This window comes from Pseudophryne corroboree, chromosome 7 (genome assembly GCF_028390025.1).
Source record: "Pseudophryne corroboree isolate aPseCor3 chromosome 7, aPseCor3.hap2, whole genome shotgun sequence".
Lineage (NCBI taxonomy): Eukaryota > Metazoa > Chordata > Amphibia > Anura > Myobatrachidae > Pseudophryne > Pseudophryne corroboree.
Genome location: NC_086450.1, coordinates 258,152,660 through 258,167,909, shown reverse-complemented (window position 1 = coordinate 258,167,909; position 15,250 = coordinate 258,152,660). Strand labels below are relative to the sequence as shown.

General features: G+C 49.1%; 20 non-coding genes and 2 pseudogenes across 20 annotated transcripts; 6 read left to right on the top strand and 16 right to left on the bottom strand.

The window, feature by feature from the left end:
• Positions 1-643: 643 nt before the first annotated feature.
• LOC134946481 (U1 spliceosomal RNA) lies at positions 644-807 on the top strand. The gene has a single exon (XR_010182182.1). It is a non-coding gene; the product is annotated as a U1 spliceosomal RNA (small nuclear RNA).
• A 152-nt stretch (positions 808-959) lies between these two features.
• On the top strand, positions 960-1,122 carry LOC134946641 (U1 spliceosomal RNA). The gene has a single exon (XR_010182307.1). It is a non-coding gene; the product is annotated as a U1 spliceosomal RNA (small nuclear RNA).
• Positions 1,123-1,629: 507 nt separating this feature from the next.
• Positions 1,630-1,792, bottom strand: LOC134946652 (U1 spliceosomal RNA). The gene has a single exon (XR_010182315.1). It is a non-coding gene; the product is annotated as a U1 spliceosomal RNA (small nuclear RNA).
• A 152-nt stretch (positions 1,793-1,944) lies between these two features.
• Positions 1,945-2,108, bottom strand: LOC134946558 (U1 spliceosomal RNA). Its single transcript, XR_010182246.1, has one exon. It is a non-coding gene; the product is annotated as a U1 spliceosomal RNA (small nuclear RNA).
• A 692-nt stretch (positions 2,109-2,800) lies between these two features.
• LOC134946628 (U1 spliceosomal RNA) lies at positions 2,801-2,942 on the bottom strand (annotated as a pseudogene).
• Positions 2,943-3,095: 153 nt separating this feature from the next.
• Positions 3,096-3,258, bottom strand: LOC134946563 (U1 spliceosomal RNA). The gene has a single exon (XR_010182249.1). It is a non-coding gene; the product is annotated as a U1 spliceosomal RNA (small nuclear RNA).
• Positions 3,259-3,929: 671 nt separating this feature from the next.
• On the bottom strand, positions 3,930-4,092 carry LOC134946651 (U1 spliceosomal RNA). Its single transcript, XR_010182314.1, has one exon. It is a non-coding gene; the product is annotated as a U1 spliceosomal RNA (small nuclear RNA).
• A 152-nt stretch (positions 4,093-4,244) lies between these two features.
• LOC134946480 (U1 spliceosomal RNA) lies at positions 4,245-4,408 on the bottom strand. Its single transcript, XR_010182181.1, has one exon. It is a non-coding gene; the product is annotated as a U1 spliceosomal RNA (small nuclear RNA).
• Positions 4,409-5,066: 658 nt separating this feature from the next.
• LOC134946621 (U1 spliceosomal RNA) lies at positions 5,067-5,229 on the bottom strand. The gene has a single exon (XR_010182294.1). It is a non-coding gene; the product is annotated as a U1 spliceosomal RNA (small nuclear RNA).
• Positions 5,230-5,381: 152 nt separating this feature from the next.
• LOC134946507 (U1 spliceosomal RNA) lies at positions 5,382-5,545 on the bottom strand. Its single transcript, XR_010182204.1, has one exon. It is a non-coding gene; the product is annotated as a U1 spliceosomal RNA (small nuclear RNA).
• Positions 5,546-6,226: 681 nt separating this feature from the next.
• Positions 6,227-6,368, bottom strand: LOC134946592 (U1 spliceosomal RNA; annotated as a pseudogene).
• A 152-nt stretch (positions 6,369-6,520) lies between these two features.
• LOC134946552 (U1 spliceosomal RNA) lies at positions 6,521-6,684 on the bottom strand. The gene has a single exon (XR_010182241.1). It is a non-coding gene; the product is annotated as a U1 spliceosomal RNA (small nuclear RNA).
• Positions 6,685-7,355: 671 nt separating this feature from the next.
• On the bottom strand, positions 7,356-7,518 carry LOC134946602 (U1 spliceosomal RNA). The gene has a single exon (XR_010182278.1). It is a non-coding gene; the product is annotated as a U1 spliceosomal RNA (small nuclear RNA).
• Positions 7,519-9,315: 1,797 nt separating this feature from the next.
• On the bottom strand, positions 9,316-9,431 carry LOC134946816 (U5 spliceosomal RNA). The gene has a single exon (XR_010182403.1). It is a non-coding gene; the product is annotated as a U5 spliceosomal RNA (small nuclear RNA).
• Positions 9,432-9,717: 286 nt separating this feature from the next.
• LOC134946807 (U5 spliceosomal RNA) lies at positions 9,718-9,833 on the bottom strand. The gene has a single exon (XR_010182396.1). It is a non-coding gene; the product is annotated as a U5 spliceosomal RNA (small nuclear RNA).
• A 274-nt stretch (positions 9,834-10,107) lies between these two features.
• LOC134946806 (U5 spliceosomal RNA) lies at positions 10,108-10,223 on the bottom strand. Its single transcript, XR_010182395.1, has one exon. It is a non-coding gene; the product is annotated as a U5 spliceosomal RNA (small nuclear RNA).
• Positions 10,224-10,497: 274 nt separating this feature from the next.
• On the bottom strand, positions 10,498-10,613 carry LOC134946788 (U5 spliceosomal RNA). Its single transcript, XR_010182379.1, has one exon. It is a non-coding gene; the product is annotated as a U5 spliceosomal RNA (small nuclear RNA).
• A 270-nt stretch (positions 10,614-10,883) lies between these two features.
• LOC134946848 (U5 spliceosomal RNA) lies at positions 10,884-10,999 on the bottom strand. The gene has a single exon (XR_010182430.1). It is a non-coding gene; the product is annotated as a U5 spliceosomal RNA (small nuclear RNA).
• Positions 11,000-11,143: 144 nt separating this feature from the next.
• Positions 11,144-11,307, top strand: LOC134946494 (U1 spliceosomal RNA). Its single transcript, XR_010182193.1, has one exon. It is a non-coding gene; the product is annotated as a U1 spliceosomal RNA (small nuclear RNA).
• Positions 11,308-11,459: 152 nt separating this feature from the next.
• LOC134946570 (U1 spliceosomal RNA) lies at positions 11,460-11,622 on the top strand. The gene has a single exon (XR_010182255.1). It is a non-coding gene; the product is annotated as a U1 spliceosomal RNA (small nuclear RNA).
• Positions 11,623-13,312: 1,690 nt separating this feature from the next.
• LOC134946497 (U1 spliceosomal RNA) lies at positions 13,313-13,476 on the top strand. The gene has a single exon (XR_010182196.1). It is a non-coding gene; the product is annotated as a U1 spliceosomal RNA (small nuclear RNA).
• Positions 13,477-13,628: 152 nt separating this feature from the next.
• On the top strand, positions 13,629-13,791 carry LOC134946601 (U1 spliceosomal RNA). Its single transcript, XR_010182277.1, has one exon. It is a non-coding gene; the product is annotated as a U1 spliceosomal RNA (small nuclear RNA).
• The last annotated feature ends 1,459 nt before the right edge of the window (positions 13,792-15,250 follow it).

The following is a 15,250-nucleotide window of genomic DNA, read 5'->3' as shown; positions in this document are numbered from 1 at the left end:
GGTGCTTGTAATGAGCCTTATGTATCTCCTGCCTGCGGGATATTTTCAGTGGGGGCAGTGGCTGGCGTCCCCGGAGCCCAGGTGGGGTCTCCTGGGGCACGCTGTGAGCTTGAATTATCCCAGTGGCCGCGTCCGGCCCCGGGAGCGGTATCACGTGACCGGCGCCGCACTCTCGCTACGGAGCCAGCCGCCGGGCACACAGGGACCCGCCGCGCAGAGCGTATCGTCTAGGTACAGACTCACCAGGACGGGGTGACGCGCGGTGAGTGGTGCGGGGGCAACGGGGGTGTAAGGAATAGCTCCAGCCCGTCTCTCCGCCGCAGGGCGCCGCACTTCCGGTCCGGGGCAGCTCCAAACGCGAGGTCCCGGCTCCAGCTGGCAGGGAAGGCCGCAACCCGCACGGGTCCAGGGGGCACCCGCCGGCTCCGCAACCGCCCTGTGTAGTGTTGGGGGGGTCCGGGTAGGATATATGAAGGGTCCCCGTTAAGTCTGTGTGGCAAATGAGCAGTTAAAACTGCTATTGTAACAGGAGCTTAAGTGCTGCACCACCTCCTGCATCCACAGCCAGGCAACACACCCCGAATCTCCTTTACTTGACAGAGATGTGCCTGAGCAACGGCCCTCCCCAGCCCTATCCCAAATCATACTTATTTTGCATAGGAGATACCATGGTCATGAAGATTGTTCTCCCAGGGTGAGGTTCATTCATTGCATTCTGGGTATGCTGACCCCTGTGATTTCCCCAAATGTGGGAAACTCGACTGCATTATTTGTGGTAGTGGGGGACTGTGTTTGTGCTTTCCTCTGGTCAGCTCTGGTAAAAGTCAGATTTCTTTGTCTCAGATCATCCTCTAGCCTTGTTCTTCTTTCGAGAGTTCCCTTGTGCTGCCTCAGTTGGATCTCCTTCACTTGACAGGGGGGTGCCCGAGAAGCGACCCTCCCCAGCTCTAGCCCAACTCCTACTTACCTGCCAGGTGAGATACTATGATCAGGAAGGTGCTTCTCCCAGGGCAAGGCTCACCCATTGCACTCTGGGTGTGCTGCTCCTGTGATTTCCCGAAATGTGGGACACTTGACTGCATAATTTGTGTTTCCTCTGGTCGGCTCTCGTATAATTCAGATCTTTTTGTCTCAGCACCCCCAAACAACAAACCAAATGCAACAACTAGTGCAAGCAATCCAGGGGGAAGGCCTGCAGCAGATGGATTTGCATATGGTGATGTCATCCAAGCAGTGGGTCAAAGTTGGCTTCAACCCTCGTCTGCATATGAAAAGAGAAAAGGGGCGTGCAGGGCATGGCGGCCTTTTGCAGCGCTTGGATGACCCCTAGTTTGCATTAAACACTTCCACCCTCCTTCGGTGTGGGGCTATTTCCCATCCCCTGAAGCATTCAAGCTGATTTCTAGCAGCAGCTGGGCACTGTAACAGCTCCAGAGCTGCTCTGTAAGGCAAGTAAAAGGGTGTGGGCCCTGCAGCACTACCTGTAGTTCGCATTGTGCGTTGGAAGGCACAAAGTAAGCAGACGGGAGAAGTCAGGATAGTGCGCAAGGGCATAGAAGGGAGCGGCTCAAGAAAAGAGAAGTGGAAACAGACAGCAAACTAGGCTGGAGAGAGACCTGAGACAAAGAGATCTGAATTATACGAGAGCCGACCAGGGGAAATACAAATTATGCAGTCAAGTGTCCCACATTTGGGGAAATCGCAGGAGCAGCACACCCAGAGTGCAATGGGTGAGCCTTGCCCTGGGAGAAGCACCTTCATGATCATAGTATCTCACCTTGCAGGTAAGTAGGAGTTGGGCTAGAGCTGGGGAGGGTCGCTGCTCGGGCACCCCCCTGTCAAGTGAAGGAGATCCAACTGAGGCAGCATAAGGGAACTCTCGAAAGAAGAACAAGGCTAGAGGAAGATCTGAGACAAAGAAATCTGACTTTTACCAGAGCTGACCAGAGGAAAGCACAAACACAGTCCCCCACTACCACAAATAATGCAGTCGAGTTTCCCACATTTGGGGAAATCACAGGAGTCAGCATACCCAGAATGCAATGAATGAACCTCACCCTGGTAGAACAATCTTCATGACCATGCTATCTCCTTTGCAAAATAAGTATGATTTGGGATAGGGCTGGGGAGGGCTGCTGCTCAGGCACATCTCTGTCAAGTAAAGGAGATTCAACTGAGGCAGCACAAGGGAACTTTCATCTGGGGACAACAACTGCTGGGAGAACACATATTTTCAGATGAACATGGGAGGGCAGAAGGCTGCCTAATACTGAAGCACCCCCAAACAACAAACCAAATGCAACAAATAGTGCAAGCATTCCTGGGGAAAGGCCTGCAGCAGATGGATTTGCATATGGTGATGTCATCCAACCAGTGGGTCAAAGTTGGCTTCAACCCTCGTCTGCATATGAAAAGAGAAAAGGGGCATGCAGGGCATGGCGGCCTTTTGCGGCGCTTGGATGACACCTAGTTCGCATTAAACACCTCCACCCTCCTTCGGTGTGGGGCTCATGTTGGCTATGCCCCAGCCCCTGAAGCATTCAAGCTGATTTCTTGCAGCAGCTGGGCACTGTAACAGCTCCAGAGCTGCTCTGTAAGGCAAGTAAAAGGGTGTGGGCCCTGCAGCACTACCTGTAGTTTGCATTGTGCGTTGGAAGGCACAAATTAAGCAGACGGGAGAAGTCAGGATAGTGCGCAAGGGCATAGAAGGGAGCGGCTCAAGAAAAGAGAAGTGGAAACAGACAGCAAACTAGGCTGGAGAGAGACCTGAGACAAAGAGATCTGAATTATATGAGAGCCGACCAGGGGAAACACAAATTATGCAGTCAAGTTTCCCACATTTGGGGAAATCGCAGGAGCAGCACACCCAGAGTACAATGGATGAGCCTTGCCCTGGGAGAAGCACCTTCATGATCATAGTATCTCACCTGGCAGGTAAGTAGGAGTTGGGCTAGAGCTGGGGAGGGTCGCTGCTCGGGCACCCCCCTGTCAAGTGAAGGAGATCCAACTGAGGCAGCACAAGGAAACTCTCGAAAGAAGAACAAGGTTAGAGGAAGAAATGAGACAAATAAATCTGACTTTTACCAGAGCTGACCAGAGGAAACAACAAACACAGTTCCCCACTACCACAAATAATGCAGTCGAGTTTCCCACATTTGGGGAAATCATAGGGGTCAGCATACCCAGAATGCAATGAATGAACCTCACCCTGGGAGAACAATCTTCATGACTATGGTATCTCCTATGCAAAATAAGTATGATTTGGGATAGGGCTGGGGAGGGCCGCTGCTCAGGCACATCTCTGTCAAGTAAAGGAGATTGAACTGAGGCAGCACAAGGGAACTTTCATCTGGGGACAACAACTGCAGGGAGAACACATATTTTCAGATGAACATGGGAGGGCAGAAGGCTGCCTAATACTGAAGCACCCCCAAACAACAAACCAAATGCAACAACTAGTGCAAGCATTCCTGGGGGAAGGCCTGCAGCAGATGGATTTGCATATGGTGATGTCATCCAAGCAGTGGGTCAAAGTTGGCTTCAACCCTCGTCTGCATATGAAAAGAGAAAAGGGGCGTGCAGGGCATGGCGGCCTTTTGCGGCGCTTGGATGACCCCTAGTTTGCATTAAACACCTCCACCCTCCTTCGGTGTGGGGCTCATGTTGGCTATGCCCCAGCCCCTGAAGCATTCAAGCTGATTTCTTGCAGCAGCTGGGCACTGTAACAGCTCCAGAGCTGCTCTGTATGGCAAGTAAAAGAGTGTGGGCCCTGCAGCACTACCTGTAGTTCGCATTGTGCATTGGATGGCACAAAGTAAGCAGACGGGAGAAGTCAGGATAGTGCGCAAGGGCATAGAAGGGAGCGGCTCAAGAAAAGAGAAGTGGAAACAGACAGCAAACTAGGCTGGAGAGAGACCTGAGACAAAGAGATCTGAATTATACGAGAGCTGACCAGGGGAAACACAAATTATGCAGTCAAGTGTCCCACATTTGGGGAAATCGCAGGAGCAGCACACCCAGAGAGCAATGGATGAGCCTTGCCCTGGGAGAAGCACCTTCATGATCATAGTATCTCACCTGGGAGGTAAGTAAGAGTTGGGCTAGAGCTGGGGAGGGTCTCTGCTCGGGCACCCCCCTGTCAAGTGAAGGAGATCCAACTGAGGCAGCACAAGGGAACTCTCGAAAGAAGAACAAGGCTAGAGGAAGATCTGAGACAAAGAAATCTGACTTTTACCAGAGCTGACCAGAGGAAAGCACAAACACAGTCCCCCACTACCACAAATAATGCAGTCGAGTTTCCCACATTTGGGGAAATCACAGGGGTCAGCATACCCAGAATGCAATGAATGAACCTCACCCTGGGAGAACAATCTTCATGACCATGGTATCTCCTATGCAAAATAAGTATGATTTGGGATAGGGCTGGGGAGGGCCGCTGCTCAGGCACATCTCTGTCAAGTAAAGGAGATTCAACTGAGGCAGCACAAGGGATCTCTCATCTGGGGACAACTGCAGGGAGAACACATATTTTCAGATGAACATGGGAGGGCAGAAGGCTGCCTAATACTGAAGCACCCCCAAACAACAAACCAAATGCAACAACTAGTGCAAGCAATCCTAGGGGAAGCCCTGCAGCAGATGGATTTGCATATGGTGATGTCATCCAAGCAGTGGGTCAAAGTTGGCTTCAACCCTCGTCTGCATATGAAAAGAGAAAAGGGGCGTGCAGGGCATGGCGGCCTTTTGCGGCGCTTGGATGACCCCTAGTTCGCATTAAACACCTCCACCCTCCTTCGGTGTGGGGCTATTTCCCATCCCCTGAAGCATTCAAGCTGATTTCTTGCAGCAGCTGGGCACTGTAACAGCTCCAGAGCTGCTCTGTATGGCAAGTAAAAGAGTGTGGGCCCTGCAGCACTACCTGTAGTTCGCATTGTGCATTGGATGGCACAAAGTAAGCAGACGGGAGAAGTCAGGATAGTGCGCAAGGGCATAGAAGGGAGCGGCTCAAGAAAAGAGAAGTGGAAACAGACAGCAAACTAGGCTGGAGAGAGACCTGAGACAAAGAGATCTGAATTATACGAGAGCCGACCAGGGGAAACAAAAATTATGCAGTCAAGTGTCCCAAATTTGGGGAAATCGCAGGAGCAGCACACCCAGAGTGCAATGGGTGAGCCTTGCCCTGGGAGAAGCACCTTCATGATCATAGTATCTCACCTGGCAGGTAAGTAGGAGTTGGGCTAGAGCTGGGGAGGGTCGCTGCTCGGGCACCCCCCTGTCAAGTGAAGGAGATCCAACTGAGGCAGCACAAGGGAACTCTCGAAAGAAGAACAAGGCTAGAGGAAGATCTGAGACAAAGAAATCTGACTTTTACCAGAGCTGACCAGAGGAAAGCACAAACACAGTCCCCCACTACCACAAATAATGCAGTCGAGTTTCCCACATTTGGAGAAATCACAGGGGTCAGCATACCCAGAATGCAATGAATGAACCTCACCCTGGGAGAACAATCTTCATGACCATGGTATCTCCTATGCAAAATAAGTATGATTTGGGATAGGGCTGGGGAGGGCCGCTGCTCAGGCACATCTCTGTCAAGTAAAGGAGATTCAACTGAGGCAGCACAAGGGAACCCTCATCTGGGGACAACAACTGCAGGGAGAACACATATTTTCAGATGAACATGGGAGGGCAGAAGGCTGCCTAATACTGAAGCACCCCCAAACAACAAACCAAATGCAACAACTAGTGCAAGCAATCCTGGGGAAGGCCTGCAGCAGATGGATTTGCATATGGTGATGTCATCCAAGCAGTGGGTCAAAGTTGGCTTCAACCCTCGTCTGCATATGAAAAGAGAAAAGGGGCGTGCAGGGCATGGCGGCCTTTTGCGGCGCTTGGATGACCCCTAGTTCGCATTAAACACCTCCACCCTCCTTCGGTGTGGGGCTATTTCCCAGCCCCTGAAGCATTCAAGCTGATTTCTTGCAGCAGCTGGGCACTGTAACAGCTCCAGAGCTGCTCTGTAAGGCAAGTAAAAGGGTGTGGGCCCTGCAGCACTACCTGTAGTTCGCATTGTGCGTTGGAAGGCACAAATTAAGCAGACGGGAGAAGTCAGGATAGTGCGCAAGGGCATAGAAGGGAGCGGCTCAAGAAAAGAGAAGTGGAAACAGACAGCAAACTAGGCTGGAGAGAGACCTGAGACAAAGAGATCTGAATTATATGAGAGCCGACCAGGGGAAACACAAATTATGCAGTCAAGTTTCCCACATTTGGGGAAATCGCAGGAGCAGCACACCCAGAGTGCAATGGGTGAGCCTTGCCCTGGGAGAAGCACCTTCATGATCATAGTATCTCACCTGGCAGGTAAGTAGGAGTTGGGCTAGAGCTGGGGAGGGTCGCTGCTCGGGCACCCCCCTGTCAAGTGAAGGAGATCCAACTGAGGCAGCACAAGGAAACTCTCGAAAGAAGAACAAGGCTAGATGAAGATCTGAGACAATTAAATCTGACTTTTACCAGAGCTGACCAGAGGAAACAACAAATACAGTCCCCCACTACCACAAATAATGCAGTCGAGTTTCCCACATTTGGGGAAATCATAGGGGTCAGCATACCCAGAATGCAATGAATGAACCTCACCCTGGGAGAACAATCTTCATGACCATGGTATCTCCTATGCAAAATAAGTATGATTTGGGATAGGGCTGGGGAGGGCCGCTGCTCAGGCACGTCTCTGTCAAGTAAAGGAGATTCAACTGAGGCAGCACAAGGGAACTCTCATCTGGGGACAACAACTGCAGGGAGAACACATATTTTCAGATAAACATGGGAGGGCAGAAGGCTGCCTAATACTGAAGCACCCCCAAACAACAAACCAAATGCAACAACTAGTGCAAGCATTCCTGGGGGAAGGCCTGCAGCAGATGGATTTGCATATGGTGATGTCATCCAAGCAGTGGGTCGAAGTTGGCTTCAACCCTCGTCTGCATATGAAAAGAGAAAAGGGGCGTGCAGGGCATGGCGGCCTTTTGCGGCGCTTGGATGACCCCTAGTTCGCATTAAACACCTCCACCCTCCTTATGTGTGGGGCTCATGTTGGCTATGCCCCAGCCCCTGAAGCATTCAAGCTGATTTCTTGCAGCAGCTGGGCACTGTAACAGCTCCAGAGCTGCTCTGTAAGGCAAGTAAAAGGGTGTGGGCCCTGCAGCACTACCTGTAGTTCGCATTGTGCGTTGGAAGGCACAAATTAAGCAGACGGGAGAAGTCAGGATAGTGCGCAAGGGCATAGAAGGGAGCGGCTCAAGAAAAGAGAAGTGGAAACAAACAGCAAACTAGGCTGGAGAGAGACCTGAGACAAAGAGATCTGAATTATACGAGAGCCGACCAGGGGAAACACAAATTATGCAGTCAAGTGTCCCACATTTGGGGAAATCGCAGGAGCAGCACACCCAGAGTGCAATGGGTGAGCCTTGCCCTGGGAGAAGCACCTTCATGATCATAGTATCTCACCTGGCAGGTAAGTAGGTGTTGGGCTAGAGCTGGGGAGGGTTGCTGCTCAAGCACCCCCCTGTCAAGTGAAGGAGATCCAACTGAGGCAGCACAAGGGATATACAGTATATAATATACTGTATAATAATAACGGACCTGGTGGACACTGTCAGCAGACTGCTAAACTAGTATGAAGGAAAAAAAGCCACCATAGGTATACAATGTAGATGGATGGATAGTATAGTATTATATTACTTATGGACGACGACTGACGACACAGAGGTAGGTACAGCCGTGGCCTACCGTACTGCTATATATATATATAATATACTGTATAATAATAACGGACCTGGTGGACACTGTCAGCAGACTGCTAAACTAGTATGAAGAAAAAAAAAGCCACCACAGGTATACAATGCAGATGGATGGATAGTATAGTATTATATTACTTATGGACGACGACTGACGACACAGAGGCAGGTACAGCCGTGGCCTACCGTACTGCTATATATATATAATATACTGTATAATAATAACGGACCTGGTGGACACTGTCAGCAGACTGCTAAACTAGTATGAAGAAAAAAAAAGCCACCACAGGTATACAATGTAGATGGATGGATAGTATAGTATTATATTACTTATGGACGATGACTGACGACACAGAGGTAGGTACAGCCGTGGCCTACCGTACTGCTATATATATATATATATATATATATATATATAATATACTGTATAATAATAACAGACCTGGTGGACACTGTCAGCAGACTGCTAAACTAGTATGAAGAAAAAAAAAGCCACCACAGGTATACAATGTAGATGGATGGATAGTATAGTATTATATTACTTATGGACGATGACTGACGACACAGAGGTAGGTACAGCCGTGGCCTACCGTACTGCTATATATATATATATATATATATATATAATATACTGTATAATAATAACAGACCTGGTGGACACTGTCAGCAGACTGCTAAACTAGTATGAAGAAAAAAAAAGCCACCACAGGTATACAATGTAGATGGATGGATAGTATAGTATTATATTACTTATGGACGACGACTGACGACACAGAGGTAGGTACAGCCGAGGCCTACCGTACTGTTATATATATATAATATACTGTATAATAATAACGGACCTGGTGGACACTGTCAGCAGACTGCTAAACTAGTATGAAGAAAAAAAAAGCCACCACAGGAGTGTTTTTCAGGCAGTCAAACGTATACTGGACTGGTGGTCACTATCAGCAAAACTGTGCACTGTACTCCTGCTATAACTGCTCCCCAGTCCCCACAATTAGGCAGTGTGAGCAGTGCACTCGTTTGGTGTTGATATATCATGCAGCAGTGCAGCACACTGAGCACAGATATGGTGGAGCGTTTTTTTTCAGGCAGAGAAACAACGGATTAAACTGGTGGTATTATAATCAAAACCCTGCACTGTACTCCCTACCAGCTGCTACCCGTCCCCAATCCTCCCCACAATTATAACTAAGTCACTCTTTTCTACTATAATGGAGAGGACGCCAGCCACGTCCTCTCCCTATCAATCTCAATGCACGTGTGAAAATGGCGGTGACGCGCGGCTGCTTATATAGAATCCGAGTCTCGCGAGAATCCGACAGCGGGATGATGACGTTCGGGCGCGCTCGGTTTACCCGAGCCACACGGGAGAATCCGAGCACGGCTCGGACCCGTGTAAAAAGGCTGAAGTTCGGGGGGGTTCGGTTTCCGAAAAACCGAACCCGCTCATCACTAATTTCTATGCAAATGAACTTACATTGAAGCACACTCGTTCTGTCTTTAAACCGATAAAAGAAACCCCAATAAGACGGGGCATGCAAAAATTGAGATAAAACTCAGATTTACTCCTCTCCACGGAAATCTTTAGTAAAAGGCGAAAGATTTGCTCTTTCTGAAGAGAAACCAGAGCATGACCAAGATTCCACCTGTCGCCTGAGTGCCATGCCAGCAGTCCTCATTCAGCTCAAAGTGAGCACCCAATTTGAAAGAAAGAAAGCAGATTTCTCACCAGGCTTCCCCTTGCTATAAGCATGGTTTGTACTCTTTTCCATGTGCTCCCAGATCTTTCAAGCAATTAGTATGGTCAAGAAAGTTCTGCTTGAAAAGAAACAGACATTTACTGTCATTGTTACGCAAATAAACTTACATTAAAGCTAAAAAGAAAGCACACTCGTTTTGTTTTTAAACTGATAAAAGAAACCCCAATAATATGGGGCATGAAAAAAATGAGATAAAACTCAGTTTTGCTCCTCTCCACGGAAATCTTTAATAAAAGGCGAAAGATTTGTTCGTTCTGAAGAGAAACCAGAGCATGACCAAGATTCCACCTGTCGCCTGAGTGCCATGCCAGCAGTCCTCATTCCGCTCAAAGTGAGCACCCAATTTGAAAGAAAGAAAGCAGATTTCTCACCAGGCTTCCCCTTGCTATAAGCATGGTTTGTACTGTTTTCCATGTGCTCCCAGATCTTTCAAGCAAGTAGCATGGTCAAGAAAGTTCTGTTTGAAAAGAAACAAACATTTACTGTCATTTATATGCAAATGAGCTTACAATAAAGCACACTCGTTCTGTCTTTAAACCGATAAAAGAAACCCCAATAAGACGGGGCATGCAAAAATTTTGATAAAACTCAGTTTTGCTACTCTCCACGGAAATCTTTAGTAAATGGCAAAAGATTTGTTCGTTCTGAAGAGAAACCAGAGCTTGACCAAGATTCCTCCTGTCGCCTGAGTGCCGTGCCAGAGGTCCTCATTCAGCTCAAAGTGAGCACCCAATTTGAAAGAAAGAAAGCAGATTTCTCACCAGGCTTCCCCTTGCTATAAGCATGGTTTGTACTGTTTTCCATGTGCTCCCAGATCTTTCAAGCAAGTAGCATGGTCAAGAAAGTTCTGTTTGAAAAGAAACAAACATTTACTGTCATTTCTATGCAAATGAGCTTACATTAAAGCACACTCGTTCTATCTTTAAACCGATAAAAGAAACCCCAATAAGATGGGGCATGCAAAAATTGAGATAAAACTCAGTTTTGCTCCTCTCCACGGAAATCTGTAGTAAAAGGCGAAAGATTTGTTCGTTCTGAAGAGAAACCAGAGCATGACCAAGATTCCACCTGTCGCCTGAGTGCCGTGCCAGCAGTCCTCATTCAGATCAAAGTGAGCGCCCAATTTGAAAGAAAGCAGATTTCTCACCTGGCTTCCCCTTGCTATAAGCATGGTTTGTACTGTTTTCCATGTGCTCCCAGATCTTTCAAGCAAGTAGCATGGTCAAGAAAGTACTGTTTGAAAAGAATTAAACATTTACTGTCATTTCTATGCAAATGAGCTTACATTAAAGCACACTCATTCTATCTTTAAACCGATAAAAGAAACCCCAATAAGATGGGGCATGCAAAAATTGAGATAAAACTCAGTTTTGCTTTTCTCCACGGAAATCTTTAGTAAAAGGCGAACGATTTGTTCTTTCTGAAGAGAAACCAGAGCATGACCAACATTTTCATCTGAAAATATGTGTTCTCCCCGCAGTTGTTGTCCCCAGATGAGAGTTCCCTTGTGCTGCCTCAGTTGAATCTCCTTTACTTGACAGAGATGTGCCTGAGCAGCGGCCCTCCCCAGCCCTATCCCAAATCATACTTATTTTGCATAGGAGATACCATGGTCATGAAGATTGTTCTCCCAGGGTGAGGTTCATTCATTGCATTCTGGGTATGCTGACCCCTGTGATTTCCCCAAATGTGGGAAACTCGACTGCAATATTTGTGGTAGTGGGGGACTGTGTTTGTGCTTTCCTCTGGTCAGCTCTGGTAAAAGTCAGATTTCTTTGTCTCAGATCTTCCTCTAGCCTTGTTCTTCTTTCGAGAGTTCCCTTGTGCTGCCTCAGTTGGATCTCCTTCACTTGACAGGGGGGAACCCGAGCAGCGACGCTCCCCAGCTCTAGCCCAACTCCTACTTACCTGCCAGGTGAGATACTATGATCATGAAGGTGCTTCTCCCAGGGCAAGGCTCACCCATTGCACTCTGGGTGTGCTGCCCCTGCGATTTCCCCAAATGTGGGAAACTTGACTGCATAATTTGTGTTTCCCCTGGTCGGCTCTCGTATAATTCAGATCTCTTTGTCTCAGGTCTCTCTCCAGCCTAGTTTGCTGTCTGTTTCCACTTCTCTTTTCTTGAGCCGCTCCCTTCTATGCCCTTGCGCACTATCCTGACTTCTCCCGTCTGCTTAATTTGTGCCTTCCAACGCACAATGCGAACTACAGGTAGTGCTGCAGGGCCCACACCCTTTTACTTGCCTTACAGAGCAGCTCTGGAGCTGTTACAGTGCCCAGCTGCTGCAAGAAATCAGCTTGAATGCTTCAGGGGCTGGGGCATAGCCAACATGAGCCCCACACCGAAGGAGTATGGAGGTGTTTAATGCGATCTAGGGGTCATCCAAGCGCCGCAAAAGGCCGCCATGCCCTGCACGCCCCTTTTCTCTTTTCATATGCAGACGAGGATTGAAGCCAACTTTGACCCACTGCTTGGATGACATCACCATATGCAAATCCATCTGCTGCAGGCCTTCCCCCAGGAATGCTTGCACTATGTCAGACTTGGTTTTGTCTGTGTCCCCGGAGGGGGCGCTAGTGGGTCAGTGGAGGTAGAAGGGAGAAAGCAAGGAGGCTGGATTAAGTTTCTGCGCATGGGCGCAATGATATTTATTATACAGAAAGTTCACAATGGCAGCAGAAAATAAACAATAAGAAATGCAAATGTCAATAGTGCAGCATGGAAGCTGAAAGTCTATGGCAACAGAAATATGGCAAATGGATGATTGGTAACTGATGAATGATAACTGGTAAATAATAACTGATGAATGTACACTGATGAATAATAACTTGGCAGGAGATAATCTGGTATGGGAACCAGAGCAGTTTAAAACGTGGAGCCAGCAGAGATGGTAATAAATGGCAAACCTGGTAGCAGAGGCAGGAGACTGGCAATGTTCACAGTGCAGGTGATGAGGCACAGGCAGCAAGCAAGCTGCATCACAGGTGAGGAGATGGAATGCACCTGGAGCGAGTCTCTACTGCTAGGCTGAAGCACACTGAGTTGGTGATTAGTGTGAAGCCTGTAAACAGAAGCAGGTAATGCTGAGGCTTGTAGTTCCACGGAGCTGTAGAGGATACCTGGAGCACAAAGTCACAGGTAGGTAACCAGGAACACGGAGGTATAGGCAGGTAACCAGGAACACGGAGGAACAGGTACCAGATCCAGACACATGGGTCGCAGGAGTGACACAAAGTTCAGGATGATCACAGACTGAACCTGCAGCTCCAGATATACCCCCTGATGTGCAGGCATTGGTGGGAGTGAGGAAAGTAGGTGCGGCCAAGCACCGGATTGGCCGCCGTGCTCTGACCGATGGAGACTGTCATGGCGGCGCCCATGCCGCGGCCCGGCGGGAACGCGGCGTGCTACACGGCAGCTGTCACAGGAGCGCTCCTAAGGCCAGGATGACATCTGAGGGCAGAGGTGCGGATGACAGCAGAACGCAGGGACCCTGGACGGAGTCCGCACCGGCGGACAGATGTGACTGTGGTGAGTCGATTCCTGACACACTAGTTGTTGCATTTGGTTTGTTGTTTGGGGGTGCTTCAGTATTAGGCAGCCTTCTGCCCTCCCATGTTCATCTGAAAATATGTGTTCTCCCTGCAGTTGTTGTCCCCAGATGAGAGTTCCCTTGTGCTGCCTCAGCTGAATCTCCTTTACTTGACAGAGATGTGCCTGAGCAGCGGCCCTCCCCAGCCCTATCCCAAATCATACTTATTTTGCATAGGAGATACCATGGTCATGAAGATTGTTCTCCCAGGGTGAGGTTCATTCATTGCATTCTGGGTATGCTGACCCTTGTGATTTCCCCAAATGTGGGAAACTCGACTGCATTATTTGTGGTAGTGGGGGACTGTGTTTGTGCTTTCCTCTGGTCAGCTCTGGTAAAAGTCAGATTTCTTTGTCTCAGATCTTCCTCTAGCCTTGTTCTTCTTTCGAGAGTTCCCTTGTGCTGCCTCAGTTGGATCTCCTTCACTTGAGAGGGGGGTACCCGAGCAGCGACCCTCCCCAGCTCTAGCCCAACTCCTACTTACCTGCCAGGTGAGATACTATGATCATGAAGGTGCTTCTCCCAGGGCAAGGCTCACCCATTGCACTCTGGGTGTGCTGCTCCTGCGATTTCCCCAAATGTGGGACACTTGACTGCATAATTTGTGTTTCCCCTGGTCGGCTCTCGTATAATTCAGATCTCTTTGTCTCAGGTCTCTCTCCAGCCTAGTTTGCTGTCTGTTTCCACTTCTCTTTTCTTGAGCCGCTCCCTTCTATGCCCTTGCGCACTATCCTGACTTCTCCCGTCTGCTTACTTTGTGCCTTCCAACGCACAATGCGAACTACAGGTAGTGCTGCAGGGCCCACACCCTTTTACTTGCCTTACAGAGCAGCTCTGGAGCTGTTACAGTGCCCAGCTGCTGCAAGAAATCAGCTTGAATACTTCAGGGGCTGGGGCATAGCCAACATGAGCCCCACACCGAAGGAGGGTGGAGGTGTTTAATGCGAACTAGGGGTCATCCAAGCGCCGCAAAAGGCCGCCATGCCCTGCACGCCCCTTTTCTCTTTTCATATGCAGACGAGGGTTGAAGCCAACTTTGGCCCACTGCTTGGATGACATCACCGTATGCAAATCCGTCTGCTGCAGACCTTCCCCCAGGAATGCTTGTACTAGTTGTGGCATATGGTTTGATGTTTGAGGGTGCTTCAATGTTAGTCAGCCTTCCGCCCTCCCATGTTCATCTGAAAAGATGTGGTCTCCCTGCAGTTGTTGTCCCCAGACGAGAGTTCCCTTGTGCTTCCTCAGTTGAATCTCCTTAACTTGACGGGGGTGTGCCTGAGCAGCCGCCCTCCCCAGCCCTATCCCAACTCATACTTATCTTGCATATGAGATCTCTTGGTCATGAAGATAGTTCTCACAGGGTGAGGTTCATCCATTACATTTTAAAATAGGAAGGTACAAATTACATATTCGAATTGCGTCTATGTGCTGGATTCAAATGCCCTCCCCCCCCCCTTCCTTTCTCAATTGTGCCTGTCAGCAGCTATTCTAATGTTGCTGCCAATGGGTGTGACACATTAATTTCTTCTGTGGGGTACACTGGACTCCACAAGGATTCACATTGGGGTGTAGAGTAGGATCTTGATCTGAGGCACCAACAGGCTCAAAGCTTTTGACTATTCCCAAGATGCTCAGCGCCCCTCCTCTATAACCCCGCTTCCATGAACAGGGAGCTCAGTTTGTAGTTGGTGCCTTCAGTAGCAGGCCTCAGGCAGGCCTCAGTTGGCGCCTACAGTAGCAGGCCTCAGGCAGCCTATTCTTAGCTATTAATTTTGACAAGAAAAGAAGAACTTTTTTTTTATAAGAATCTACAAGGGCTGCAGCAGGCTTGGTCTAATGGACATCTTTACTGCAGCTCCATCACTCCCAGCGGCGCTGTATACTCCCGTGCCCTGGTTGCTGGGTCACTGCAGCAGAGGCTCCGGTTTATTCCTAATGTCAGTCATACACACACCGCCCTCCCGGATCACGAGGCCGCTGATGAATGGGAGGTAAGGGGCTTCTGTGCCCACACTATACCGTGATCCAGAGTGGCCGTAGGGGGTGGGCCGTGTGCGCACTGGCATGGACACTGATTACTGGGCTCCACTAGCCACCA